Source organism: Anabrus simplex, chromosome 2, assembly GCF_040414725.1.
Source record: "Anabrus simplex isolate iqAnaSimp1 chromosome 2, ASM4041472v1, whole genome shotgun sequence".
NCBI lineage: Eukaryota > Metazoa > Arthropoda > Insecta > Orthoptera > Tettigoniidae > Anabrus > Anabrus simplex.
Window position 1 is genome coordinate 274,885,025 of NC_090266.1, and position 14,746 is coordinate 274,899,770.

The following is a 14,746-nucleotide window of genomic DNA, read 5'->3' on the forward strand; positions in this document are numbered from 1 at the left end:
TCCAAGGCCTTTATCTTGATTTCTAACTATGTAAAAGCATTAATGTGTAAGTCTTCTGAAAGCAAATTCAGGGTATTTCTTTTACCTTAAAAGTTATATTGCGGATGTTTCTGAGATATTGGTCATATGCATTTCTGCTTAATTCTATATACAGCCATATTTTTGTCATATTCCACAGAATTTTATATCACCATTACAGGAGTTTCTGTGGCAAACCTTCGTGCATTACTACTGCGACGACTACGTGGCGTCTTTCTGCGGAAGTAATATTTCTCAGCTTTAGTTTATTTTTAGCACCTTGACTTAGGATGTCTTAATCTCACTCTTATCTGAGTGGCCACGATGCCAGGATTTTTGTTTCCTGGAAAAACAAGGAAAACTGAACTAACTTTCACTCCACCCTTCAACTGTCCTTGATTTGAGCACAACTTAAGTCTTCAAGTGCAATTTCAAAATGCCCCAAGGGAATTGCTCAGAGTATATGAAACTGAGGCAATTCGTCCAAAAAATTTGAGAATAGATTTTAGTAGCAATGGTGTTATTTTATACAGTAAACTCTGAAGTTAAGACTTCAGTTTAAAAGTATTTTAATGAGCAACACACTGTGGTACCGGTAAGCATAGGTGTTCAATTAGTTTTTACACCATGGAGAACAGGCAGGGTGTAATTTTTGAAGGACCTTCTTCAAATACAATCTTGTTAGATAATACTTCAGACTTGCATAAAGATCTCAGGATGATCCAATATCCCCATTTAAAAAAAAAGTAAATAGTGCCAGCTTTTAATCAGCCAATTCCTAATGAATCAACACTCAAAGAAAATATTATATATCCTCTTGCTATGAAGATGTGTTAAAGAAGATAAGATCTACTGTTCCCGACAATAAGATATGGGTATCGATGGATAAAACAACCAACGCAGATTGGAGATTATTGGTGTAATGAAAGAGCGCCAGGCTGGTGCAGTATTTCTTCTAGCGTGAAGTTCTGGAGAAAGTAAATCATTCTGCCATTGTAGTGCTGTTTGATGATGCTATGAAGCTACTCTGGCCGTATGGTGTAAAGAGGGAAAACATTATATCCTCTGTAACCAACACCGTGCAGTATATGACCAACGCTGGGAAAGAACTTTAACTACTTTTCCCGAAAATGGTCCCCGTTACATGTCTCGCATATCATTTGAATATATTGGCAGAAGAGGTTCAAAGCAACAACACTAATGTAGATGGTCTAGTTCCTAACGGGAAGAAAATGTTCATGAAATCTCCACTTCGAATACAGGAGATCAAGAAACAGCCCCTGCTCTACCTCTTCCTCCTCAGTCTATCTTTACTCGCTGGATCAATGATACTCAATATTATCACAGAAACTGTAATTCCTTTGAGAGAGAAAGCATTTGATCCTACTGATTGATCATAAATTAAAATTGTGCAAAATATTTCATCTAAGAGCTTGGTCAGAAACTTTGCATTCATAACATGAAACTTTGGCAAAGTATCAAGATTAATCACTCATCTTGAAACTACAGGTCTTCCACTGTGCGATGCATGGCTGATGTGTGGCTGATACAACTGGTGCAAAATTGGAAAGGGTGCTGTTGTCTCTAATGTAGGTTATCTGTTCTATGCTTCACAAGACAGTGCAAGACAGTGATATTCTTTGTGCACACGAAGCAAAATTTGAGGATTATGAACCAGAATTTTCCCCGGATAAAATAACTTGATCTCCTATAACATCATGTGATGTCAAGCAGAGTTTCTCCAGGTATTAAAGAGCCAGACTTCCAGTTTGCAGACTTGAAAATGCACGTGATTGTCCAGTATAGTTTAACTCACACTGGGAAATAATGCCAGGTACAGACATTTTATTCTCATTTTTATACAGAATTTGCTGATTAAACACTAGCCAAGTACTTTTGTCACCGACTCTTATTTATTTTCTATTTAATTTTTTTTTTTACTTTCCAGGGTACATAACTTGCTAATGCTGAAGGCAAAGTGGAACAAAGAACTTTCTAAAAGATGACAGAAATAATATGTAACCATAATTAATATGAGTTAGGATATATTCCCTATTTGTGTATTTTATTCCCGTGTACACAAACGTAGGCTTTTAAGATATAAATCTGTTGCAGACTCTTTTTGGCAAGAATTAATTGGTCTTATTGTGCCTATAATGCCCATTTCAGGGGTTCATGCCTATTTGTAGTACAACTGCCAATTAAATCCCTGTTGACATTTTTTTAAGGAAGACCTTTCTCTTACAATGCGTTATTTTAGCTGGTGTGGTCGACAGAATTATTTTTTTGTTTCTCAGCATCTACTCCTCTAACAGGGAGAATTCTCAGAAGTCTCCAGAAATAATGCTTGGAAAGTTACCTCCAGAACAAACGAGGAACAATTGTGCCTCAAGGCCTTCCAATCCTCCCATCTCCTAAGATGATATTTGAGAACCAAACACCCCCAAACTACGTTGTACCCACCCATATACCCTACTTCCATCTCGCAGCAGATTGTTTAAAACTTTATCTTCAGATCTACTTCGAAGAAGTGTGTTTAACATTGCCTAAGGAAACATCTTCCAAGTCCTGCTGCCTGAAGCAGTGAATCACTGAGATCACAACTTCACTACTGATGGAAGGTTATGTTTCTGCCAAATTTGCAGTAAGGAGGTAAGTTTATTTGCCTCTTTTCTCTCACTGCAATTAAGGACTACAATCACATTCCATTGTTGCATTTATAGGCCTAGTAATTTATGCATTGTGGCAAGTTGTTTTCTTGCAATGCTATATAGGCAGTTAACATTCAGAAATGTACATCGCTAAAATTTAAAAAATCATTTAATTTCTGGGTAAGGGGCTAAAATACTGCCTCAAGACCACTGTGGTGGTTTCTTTTCACAGAGTAGATGAAAAATAAAAATTTTCATTTTCAATTGTGATTAATTTCCTGCGGAAAAATTTACATAATGCAATTGAATGGCTGCACGCAAAAATGGGCTAACCATCATTCTCTTAAATTGGAGAAAAGACACTTTCCCACTCATGGAAAAAATAAATATTTGGAGAATAAAATTAACATAATTTTTGTTTTCATCCGAAAGTAGCAGCTTTATTTTTAACAATGGCAGACAACTTTAACTGTTTTATTGATAATCATAACAGGGGTGAGATAAATTATGTTCAGATGCAGCCACTTAATCATAATCCAGCCCATAGACGAAAGGACCGAGCTCGGTAGCTGCAGTCGCTTAAGTGCGGCCAGTATCCAGTAATCGGGAGATAGTGGGTTGGAACCCCACTGTCGGCTGTACCTTAATTAAGGCCATGGCTGCTTCCTTCCCATTCCTAAGCCTTTCCTATCCCATCGTCGCCGTAAGACATATCTGTGTCCGTGCGACGTAAAGCAAAATAGTATAGATGAAAGGTTCCTCAAATGATGGCTGGTTGTCATCATGGGGTAGGTGCCAGGGGACTTGAAATAAGGTACTATCCCGGTATTTGTCTGGAGGGAATGCGGAAAACCCCAGGGTAAAAACACACTCAGGATAGCTGCTGTTAGCACCAGGATTCGAACCTCGCATCTCCAAACATTGCAGCTCCACAGCCCTCTCGAGAAGCGCGAGTAAACATGCTCAGCCATGGAGGTGAATGGAACACAAATTACTGGGCAAGAATATGAAAACACAAAATGCTTTTACGATTTTGCAGGGACAGTATTCACTTAGCACACATTCGTTGTCTCCACCCAAGCTTTTCTTTTCCCTCAATTCACCTTTGTATGTAATGTAAAAATCACCACCAACTCTTTTCTTTTCCTGCTTTTCCCTTTCCCAGTTTCTGACATTCTTTTTATATTTCCTGCAACTTCCACTGGTAGAACTCTGGTTACGTTCACATAAATTATCATCACCTTCAAAACCGGAAGCCATCTTGACTTGGTTTGTAAACAGACAATACCGCCAGTAAGGAAGAGTAAGTGTCCATATAACACTTCATAATTTACATTAATTTATTGCACTGAATACTCTTCTAAGGCAATGCATTAGGCTATTAAAATTTAAATAATATACGCATTTTGTTTCTATTTTGAGTGAACATGTACCAAATTGGACATGTATCATGGACTACGAAATTCCATAGTGGTTGCTGCCCTGCTACTGTGGTGCCATCATACGCAAACGTTTAGTAACAATCAGTCTGATTTTGCAATTCTGTCAAGATGATTTAGATATTTCTTTATAGGTAATTTCCTGATCGTAGCCCACTTCAGTAAATGAAGTTTATAATATTAACAGTAGGTAGCAGCATCCAACTCAATTTTCACAAATTTGATGGTTAGCCTGCTTTTTGCAGACATACATTCAATTTTTCTAACTCCCTTTTAAACAATTCATAAGTAACTTTAACCAGTCCTGTGTCCGGGCTCTAGTGAACTCTACACGATAAAGCCAAATTGTAACTGAAAAATCTTTAAGGATATTATTTCATGTAAATTGCTAATTAATTCCCTTGTTCCTACCTTACAGTTTAATACTTATGGAAACATTATCCTCTCCAATTTTTGTTGTATGAAACACCTGCATGATATATGCTAGGCGTTATTGCCAGCTAACCTAACTATAGAAATAGAAAGATACAGGAACAATGGAAAAGTCTATGTTATTATTTTCATACCAAATGTGAAAAAATTCCTCATAGATCAGCACAACACTTCAGCGATACATACAAAATGAGTGCAGAAAACTGTATCAATGTGAATAGCAACCAGCAACAATTTAATTCAGATTTCTGCATTACAATAGTGGGAGACAATATCCCACAGCAAAAACTAGAGCATCCAGCATTTAAGGATTGTTTAAAGAAAATACACAAACAAAATCATACCATGGTGCATCAACGCTGCAGAAAGTCATATCATGCCTATTGGTTCGAACAGCTGCTGGGAATCACCACAGAGTTGTAGAAGGGTGACATGCCTCTTGTGGAGTCCATTAGGATTGAGGAAGAAGTTAGGTGAAGTCTTAAGCAAATATTTGGGAAGGTAGCCACTGTCAGGGAAATACGGTCCTGAAACCAAATCCAGAGTGGAGGCAGATAGTAAAAGTAGCCAATATGCTATACGGCGAGGTAGGTGGAGCAGTAGACGTAAAACCTGATAAACTGGCTTCATTGAAGTTTTGCCCCATAACTTCACATGTGATGTTCATAGATCCTTCTCACAATACAGAAATATTCTTTCACGATTGTTACCTGAAAATATTGAAAAGTTGTTGCCGTATTTACTCGAGTATTAGACCCACCTTGGCTTTTCGAGACGAAGAAAATGAAAAAAAAAAAAAAAATCTTGCATACAAGACCCCCCCTCCCCCGTAATTCGTCAGAGAAAAACAACAATTCACCTTCGAAGCGGCTACAAGCTTTATGCAGCTCTGATGACATCACACAAATTTGTGAATAGTTTCATCCATACAACCCACGCAATGAAAACATGCGTCGAAGTCATGCAGTACAACTGTGTATAGTAGTTAAGGAATGTCCGCCTCCATAGCGTAGGCCTACTGCAGCTCCGATGACGTCGCACAAATAGGGAAATAGTTTCGTGTCTGGCCTGCGCATTGCAAGCACACATCAGTCGTGCATATATGTCTGTGTTTTGTAGTTAAGAATGTCCACCAGTGTAATGGTTAGCACAATTTTTTTTTTTTTTTCCTACGGGCTTTACGTCGCACCGACACAGATAGGTCTTATGGCGACGATGGGATAGGAAAGGCCTAGGAGTTGGAAGGAAGCGGCCGTGGCCTTAATTAAGGTACAGCCCCAGCATTTGCCTGGTGTGAAAATGGGAAACCACGGAAAACCATCTTCAGGGCTGCCGATAGTGGAATTCAAACCTACTATCTCCCGGATGCAAGCTCACAGCCGCGCGCCTCTACACGCACGGCCAACTCGCCCGGTGGTTAGCACAATTAGCTGCCTTCTCGGGAGCCTGAGTTTGATTCCTGGTACCATATTGCCAGAGACTTACGAATGGCAGGAAGGTTGATTTTTGGTTAAAATGATACATGCAACTCCCTTCCACTGGAGGCCTGTCAAAAAAAGGGCTGCACCACCTCAGGATGAGGAAATGAGTTTACTTTAGTTAAGAAATATTCATTGTTGTTGCTAGGCCTATTAATATAGGCAGGCAAGATCATTAACAAAGTGATTGTTTAATATGTCGTAACTCGGGCCAATATAGAATTTTCTGGGAGAGAAGTAGGTTTAAAACGTGATTAAAACAATCCAATCACAATTCTTTTACTCGCTAATGTACCTAAAAAATAATAATATTGATTTTCTTTATGTCTCCACTTACTTTCAACGATTTTCAGAGACGCCAAACAAAACATACTAGGGTAGGCCTATGCGTTAATAAAAATGAGAGACAACAAACGTACGAAATTAAACATTATGATAATAAAACGCATTAACGCCACACCTGCAGATATCCATAAATGCAGCTAACTTTCCGGTTATTTATTTTTATTCTTTCTGTTGTGGAGCATTCTGCACTATCTGGGCGATAGCATACCTAACCTAAACAATGCGGTATCTCGTATCTCATTTACAGCTGTTTTGGTAAATCCTGATGTCATAAATGTACAGAACAAGCATGAAATATACTTAAAAATAAGGGTCTGGCTTTCAACAGCTGCAGTTATCAAAAGAATGCTTCCAGTCACTACATATTACCGGTACCCTACATTCGGAAATACAACTCTTAACATACATTAGTTATCAGCTGGTGGTTTGGCACGCTTTCAATAACATTGCTTTATTCAGAAGGACTGCCTTCTAACACACATACACCAGCTGGGAATGTCAGAGACCATCTCCAGAAACCATTTGGGAATAGCTTCACACAGTTTGGACTGTATAGTCGGGAACAAAACTATTTTTAAAAGATTCAAATAACGGGACCTCGAGTGCTCTCCAATATGTTTGTTAAAGAACAGCGTAGAATGTACAATTTATAGCTCTCTATACCCATCATTTGTTCACTGCACAAAATTTGAGGTTATCAAATATTGGACCCCTCCCCCCTTTACTGTTTTTGGCTGTAAAAGTGGGGGAAAAGTAGTCTAATACGCGAGTAAATACGGTAGTTGCAAATTCCTTCCAAAGCCATTTAGTTTACTAGTAAATTATAAATCATTTTTTCATGCCTATATGGTTAGCTATTTTACACACTGGTGCTTATTTACGTGCCTACTTTGGCTATTTGTAATGCCTGTATGCCTGCCTATTTTTAACTGCTTTTAGTGCCTATAAATCCTGACCCTAATGAGATGTAGATTATATCTGAATTAATTAATGTTGTCTGATTTGGGTCTTATTTGACCATTTTTAGGTCATTAAAATCCGCTCATTAATTGTCATCAATTTGGAATTCTTCACTGTCCTCGCCATCTGGGTTTTGCCAATGTCCTATAGGTTGTAACATTTCCCCTAATAACATCCTCTTGTTGTAACTCGGAGACATGTTGTACACAGGTTTCTCAAACATAGTGTTGAACTGTCATTTTGTTTAATAAAAAGTTTTTCTACTGTTCTACACTGTTCATTTTAGAACAGTTATTCTTACTAAATTTTTCTGTTTTATACACCCCTGTACTTTACTTCAGACCATTGTATTGGCAATGTTAAGGGGTCATCAGATACTACTTCTACTGGCTGGGTTGACTCTCTCAGATAGCAGAGACTGGGTCATATTTGACTGCTTTCTAGGCTATATTTGCTTAAATATTTTTAGGCCATTAAAATCCAGCCCCTATGCATCATTGATTTGGTATTTTCTTCACTGTCCTTGCCATCTGGGTTTTGCAAATGTGCTATAGGTTGCAACATTTACCCGAATAACTTCCCTTTATAACTTTGCAAGAGAGTGCTGCCTTTCTGGGCCCAAGATTGCAAGATGGAAGGTTTGATCCCAGTAAAGTCTGATGGTACTTGAAGACGCCCAAATTCATCATTTTTGTGTTTGCAGATTTACAGACATACAAAAGAACTCCAGCAGGACAAAATATTAGCACCATAGCATCGCCAAAATCTATACATAAAACCTATAATTTAATAATTAATTTAATTAATTATTGGAATTTAATAATAATAATAATAATAATAATAATAATAATAATAATAATAATAATAATAATAGGCCTAATAATAATGTTTCAGATCCTAAAAATCTGACACCCTTTCACTGTAATCATTACCGAGCGAGTTGGCCGTGTCCTTAGGGGCTTGCAGCTGTGAGCTTGAATTTGGAGATAGTGGGTTTGAACCACACTGTCAGCAGCCCTGAAGATGGATTTGTGTGGTTTCCCTATTTTCACACCAGGCAATGCTGGCTGGGGCTGTATCTTAATTAAGTCCATGGCCACTTCCTTCCCACTCCTAGCCCTTTCCTATCCCATGATCGCCATAAGACTTATCTGTGTCAATGCGACGTGAAGCCAATTGTAAAAAAACTGTAACCATTCATTCTTTTCAATAGGATGTGTTTGAAATCTTGTTTTAAATGAACAGACAATAAAGAACATTATTCATCAGTACCATGCCACACTCTTCTAGGCAATTTTGGAATTGTTCAAAAACATGATCTTGAATGTCATGACAGCTGTCATTTTATCTGTCATTTTATCATGATAACCAGAAGTTGTTTTTGGTATAGATCAGAAGCCCCAGTTGCTCTTGGGCACAAAATGTGACATCACTGGAACTGATATATACCATACGGCTGAAACTTGTTATAACAGATACCATAAATCCACCATTCCTTGAAGTCTTGACAGAACAACATCAGGGGGTGACCTGGTATACAGAAACCTAGATTAAACACCAGTTTTGTTGCCATTAATGCATATTCAGAGCATACTGCAATAGAATGTTAATCTTCCTATTACAATGTCACTCTCCATCAGGAAATTATATCAACTATTTGTTCCTTTGTATCCAAGATCTACATTTTCCAGCATCCTGAATGTGGATGAATGAGAGTCTTGGTAAGAAATCTTGGTTTTCAAAACTTGGTTAAATTTTCATACGGTTGGGAATTACTTCTATTGCAGGTAGCGTTTTGTACTGTTGATCACAATCCTACGTACATCTTTGTTAAAGTTAGAATGCTGCAAAGAAAGATAGATGTTAGCCATGGAAAGTTTCAACATTTGTAGGTAACACAGTTATTCTTCATATTATTAAAAAGAAAATCTATTTACTGCCTTTACAAATATTTGACAAGCTTACAAGTTATAAAAGTTCAACCCAACAGTGTGCAGTAACATGTGTGACGTGACATGAAGCAGTGATATGCTGGTGCAGAGTGATGTTCAATGTAAGTTACGCACCCTTCTAGCACTGAACTTTCATATCTCGCATAATATTGATGGTTCCAATATAAATGGTCTGCTACTAGAAATTATAAGTTTTCCAGATAATTTATTTATATTAGAATTACAGCATACTCTTGATTATCTTGGTGCGGATTAATCGAGCACGGTTTAACCTTATTAAAATTACTGTAATTGAAATTGAATGTGTTTGAATTTACAGTATTTTTTTTGTACTATTTTTGCAGTGTAGTCCTGGTGGGGATAAGTTATCTTTAGTACAGTACTTTGTGACAGGTCGATGACTTCTAACATTGTCCTGTCTTGTTTTGTAATAGCGAAGTATAACTTCCGTAAGGAGGTGGGGGTAGGCTATTTCAAGATTGCTGGAAGGCAAGTGCTGTCTGCATTCCATTGAGGGATCTGCTTAAGCAGTCAACATCTGTTAAAAAACTGTCATTACAAGATATTAGAATCATTCCATATTGATGGTTTTCACTTTACAAAGGAAATTTAATATGTCCTATTCAATACAAATGCATGTATGAGTGCAAACAGTGTGAGACAAAAAAATCAAAATAATCAACAAAAACTCATAGCCTTGACAAGGGACTGCGATAATGATTCTGGCCCTACGAAACGGAGAAGTGTGAAGTCATTTTCATAACGGGAGCTTGATTCTTCACTCCTGAAATTGTTTAACCAGAAGAGAGCAGAAGGAATACCGATTTTGGATGCCAAGTACTCTGAGAAAGCCAGCTTTTTTTTTCCAGTGAAGCGCTAGGCTTAGAGGGTGATTTTAATGCTTCTTCAGGGTGGCTTAATAGATTTCAGCGACATGGTATCAGTCAATTAAGGGTGGAAGGAGGGCATCTTAGTGTGAATACAGAAGCGTCTGCATCATTTTGCAGCAGCTTTAAGAAATTTATAAAAGAGGAAAATTTTCTTCCTGATCAAATGTATAATGCTGATGAGTCAGCACTAATGTGGAAATGTCTTGCTACAAAAACCCCTCGCTTCACAAAAGGAAAAGAACACTCCTGAACACAAATCTTCAAAAGAACGCGTTACAGTCATGTGCTGTGGAAATGCCTCCGGAAACCACAAAATGAAGCTTACAATGATTGGGAAAGCTTAGAAGCCCCGTTCATTCAAGGGGACTGAGGCCCAAACTGTGCCTGTTATTTATTACAATCAGAAGGAGGGGGGGGGGGGGATGACCAGGCAAATATTCCTCAACTGGTTTCAAGTACATTTTGTAATAGAAGGAAGAACATTTCTTAAAACAAAGATTTACCATAGAAAGCAGTACTGTTTTTGCATAATGCACCTTCATATCCAAACGAAAGTTATTGTTAACTTCAGACGATGGACTTGTCAAATTTCCTTCTCCGAATGTGACAGCACTGATTCAGCCTATGGATCACAGCATTATTGCATCTGTGAAGGAACACTATAGATCTGAACTGAAAAATTAGATGGAAGAATGTGTTATTACTCTATGAAGTTTCTGGAAACAATATTCTTTATTGGATGCAGTAAATGGAGTTGCAACAGTCTGGAGAAAAGTAAAACTATGCACCTTCTCGAGATCACTGAGGAAAATTATACCACAAATAGAAGAACAGGATATCTGCGAAGAAGACAGTTCTCAAGAAATTCTTGCTCATGTTAAGAAAGCTGAAGAGCTCGAAGAAACTGATGAGGATAACTTAACTGAACGGTTTTTGAGTGACTCGTATGAATAAGGCTTTTAACGGTTAAGTGATGAAGACAATGCCAATATCTGTGCTGGAAATGGTAGTGACGTTGATAGTTTAAGTGAGGATGAAGAAAAAGAAAGTGATGAAAGTGTTTCACATTCTGTGGCTCTACAGTGTAGATAGCCTATTGGATAATATGGGACAAAGGGGGTTTGAATATGGTGAAATTATTGCCCCAGGCAAAATACGTCTTGAGGTAAGGAAGCAGATGAACAACTAAAAGCAGAGAGCCATTACACACTTCTTCAGAGTAAATAATGCGAGTTATCTTTATAAATGTAATATAGCCTACTTTATATGGTACAGTATTTTGTTCGTATCCCACAGTCGGCAGCCCTTAAATAAAGCCACGGCCGCTTCCTTCCAATTCCTAGGCCTTTCTTATCCCATCGTCGCCATAAGACCTATCTGTGACGGTGCAACATAAAGTCACTAGGGGAAAAAAAAAAGTACTGTATTTTTTTTTTTTTTATTTAGGAAGCATCTTGCAATAAACACAAGCTTTTGGATTTGTTTTCCGATTATTTGTGCCATTCACCCCGGTCATTAGACCGGGTAATCAAAAGTATACGTATGAATTTACTCATTTAGGACAAATATTTCAGGTTCCATATGGGAATCAATATCTATATCATCTGAAGGCCTAGGAGGCATCAATTGTTGTAAAATACACTAAGTCTCTCACAGTGCACTGGCAAAGAACGGTGGGCTTGCCATCCTCGAAAACATTTTCCTACCTAACTGCTGGGTTTCAATGAGGTTGACCCTAACCTGAACCTGCCTGTTGTATTTTAGTGGCATTTCCTCACTAGAGGACCTGCACCGAACTAAAGCAGCTCCCCCACCTGAAGATATTGACCCTTTAGAGCAACAGGTTATTTACTGCCACCCAACAATCTGTGTTGAGTCGCTTGGCTGCATGATCTACAGAATCCCATAGCAGGTAGCCCTGGCCAGATTAGACCAATAAAGATTTATAATATTTCAAATTACAACCCATTAATAGACTACAAACCCCAAATGGATTTAATAACGGCAACAGTTAATCCACCCAATTTTATTTTAAGCAGTATCCAGATCAAATCAGTGAATTCATCACAATCTCAAAATTAACACACACAAAATATTACATTTTCAAACTGTAAACAACCATACACAACAACGTGGATATTTAAATTGGTAAAGACTGCCCAGAAAACCGGAACTATGATGATGAATGACACTAATCCCTTCAACATTACAAAAGATTACCAGTTCAATCGAGCTTTGAAAATATGACTACCATGTTAAGTTACATGTACAGTAAAACCTTGATGCATCGTTTTTCAAGGGGGAGGGGAAAAATGACGGTGGATGCGGGAAAACGATAAATGCAGGTGACACATAAAATAGGGCGAAAGCAAAATAATAAAATATGGGTACCGTATTTGGACATTTTTCGTTATGTAAATATAATGATGATGGCATGTGGCCTCCGAAGCCAGGTGCAGATCTTTCGAGTTGTCGCGTGATAGGCAATCTATGCGCTTATGAAAATGCGGCTCTACCTAAGATGCATACGTCGGCGCGCGCACACAGCCCCCGAACTGTCGGAACTAACCAACTAAAGTTTAAGATCCCCGAACTGATCGTGACCCCTCGAACTGAAGGCCGGCACATGCTAACCATTTAGTCATGGAGCCGGACACGCTCATACTATACATAACAGTATCAAAATATTGTAATCATGACATACGTGATTAAAATAAAAAGTGCAACTTTTATGCCGTTTCGTTTCACTTTTCCTTACATCTCGTAGAAATTAGAAAACCTTCAAGGTCAGTTCTCTTATTGCAAATTAATGATACACGTGGATATTAAGACGATAACATGTATTCTGGTAAAGATTCCGTAGACCCTTCGCAAGCGATAGGTTAGAGATCCCACATAGCGTGGCTCGGACGATGTCACAGAGGTTAGAAATTCAACATGGCGCGCCTCAGATGATGTCATAGCCGGCTAAACGATGCTACCAATTTAGGAATTAGTTTCAAGGCCAGGCTAGTGAAAAGATTATCGGTCTGGCTTGTAACAAGACAACTGGGCAGGGGACAACAAAGTGGTCAACAGGCCTCTAGCATCCCATACACATCACAAGGTAAGACGCGATTAATAACCCTGTGACTAATTAAAACACACCCGGTGCACGACATAACTATTTTAAACTGAGCAATTTTCTCATTTTCAACTAAGCTGGAAGCCCTAGTCAGCCAATAGCTACACAGAAAATGCTGGCAAATTTGAGTTTTACAGTGCCTTCACTTTAATTCTTGTAAATAAGAATACTTCTAGGGGCCGGTTAGTGGGTCGAGGAGAAGTTTTGGGGCCAGGAGGCTCATAGTGAGGTTGCGCGTGAATAGCCTGTGCACAGCACTCCAGCCTACGAGATCTCTGCTTAAGACTAGCAACTCGTAATCGCTTGTACATTCTCGTGTAACAGGTTGCCACTATTATATGCTAGAGTATTCAGCTGTCTCTTTAAATTCTAAAAACTTTGCGTATATTTTTCTTATGTACGATCGATTCATGCAGGAAAATTACGGCCGAGGACACATTTTTTTTGACGACCAATGTGATATAACAATAGTTCGATGAACGATAGATGCGGGGAAATTTAACACTGGTTTATATGGAACATTTTTGGGACCGAATAAATTGAATGATGAATACAGGAAAACAGCAGTCCTGGGAACGATGCATCAAGGTTCTACTGTATGTGCATACAGCAGAAGTCCGCTATAGCGAGAACTCTGTTGTAACGACAGCTTTTTCCCTGTCCTTGAAAATTCCTAACATTAAACTGTATACTATTTTTTGGTTATTGCGAGAACCCAATCACTGTCGGGTGAGAATTTAGTGTGATGAATTTGGTCATGGAGAGAAACGTTTTTCTAGGCCCATTTTAAAACTGTGTCTGACTGGCAATAAAAAGATCTAGTAGAATGTTTCAGTCATTTTTCGTGAAAATCAGGTTATTAAAAATACGATATCATGTTATGCGAAGTTGTTCATTATTAATGCATTTGCGTATTAGCCGTCATGAATTCTAGTAAGGATTTTATTCCAGTTCTCTGTCGATGATAGTTGTGGAGTTGGGAAACAGAGGTTAGTTGTCGTGTGAGTCGAAATGAAATTTGTGAATCAGGTTAGAGCCTGTCATTGAAGCCGGGACATGGAAGCCCAAGGAATATTTTATAATGTTGGGAATGGAAAGAAATATATAGAAATCCATAGCGGTATTAATTTGCGACGCGTATATTTATTGTGGGCATCTTGAAGCATAATCTGTGCATTTTGATGGTTAGAATATCGGACTAGGGTGAAACGCCGGCAGCTGTTAGAGGGGTTCACCGCAAGATAACGGGACACGCGTGGAATTGAGATTGTATTTCTCGGCTGGGGAGAACGTTAAATGTTGGATTTAGTTGAAATTTTCATCCGGTAATAACCTGAGTATTATTGAATACTGTAAATTTTGTTTAATTGGGGACGTAATGAACATTTGAAACCACGAACTTCAAGTATAATGAACAAGAGTAACCAAATTCAGGGTTGTCCAAAATATAGAGCGAT

At 38.3% G+C, this 14,746-nt stretch overlaps 1 protein-coding gene across 2 annotated transcripts in view; it reads right to left on the reverse strand.

The window, feature by feature from the left end:
* Positions 1–14,746, reverse strand: part of flfl (serine/threonine-protein phosphatase 4 regulatory subunit 3 flfl) — a 426,810-nt gene that overhangs the window by 65,813 nt on the left and 346,251 nt on the right. The window lies entirely within an intron of this gene.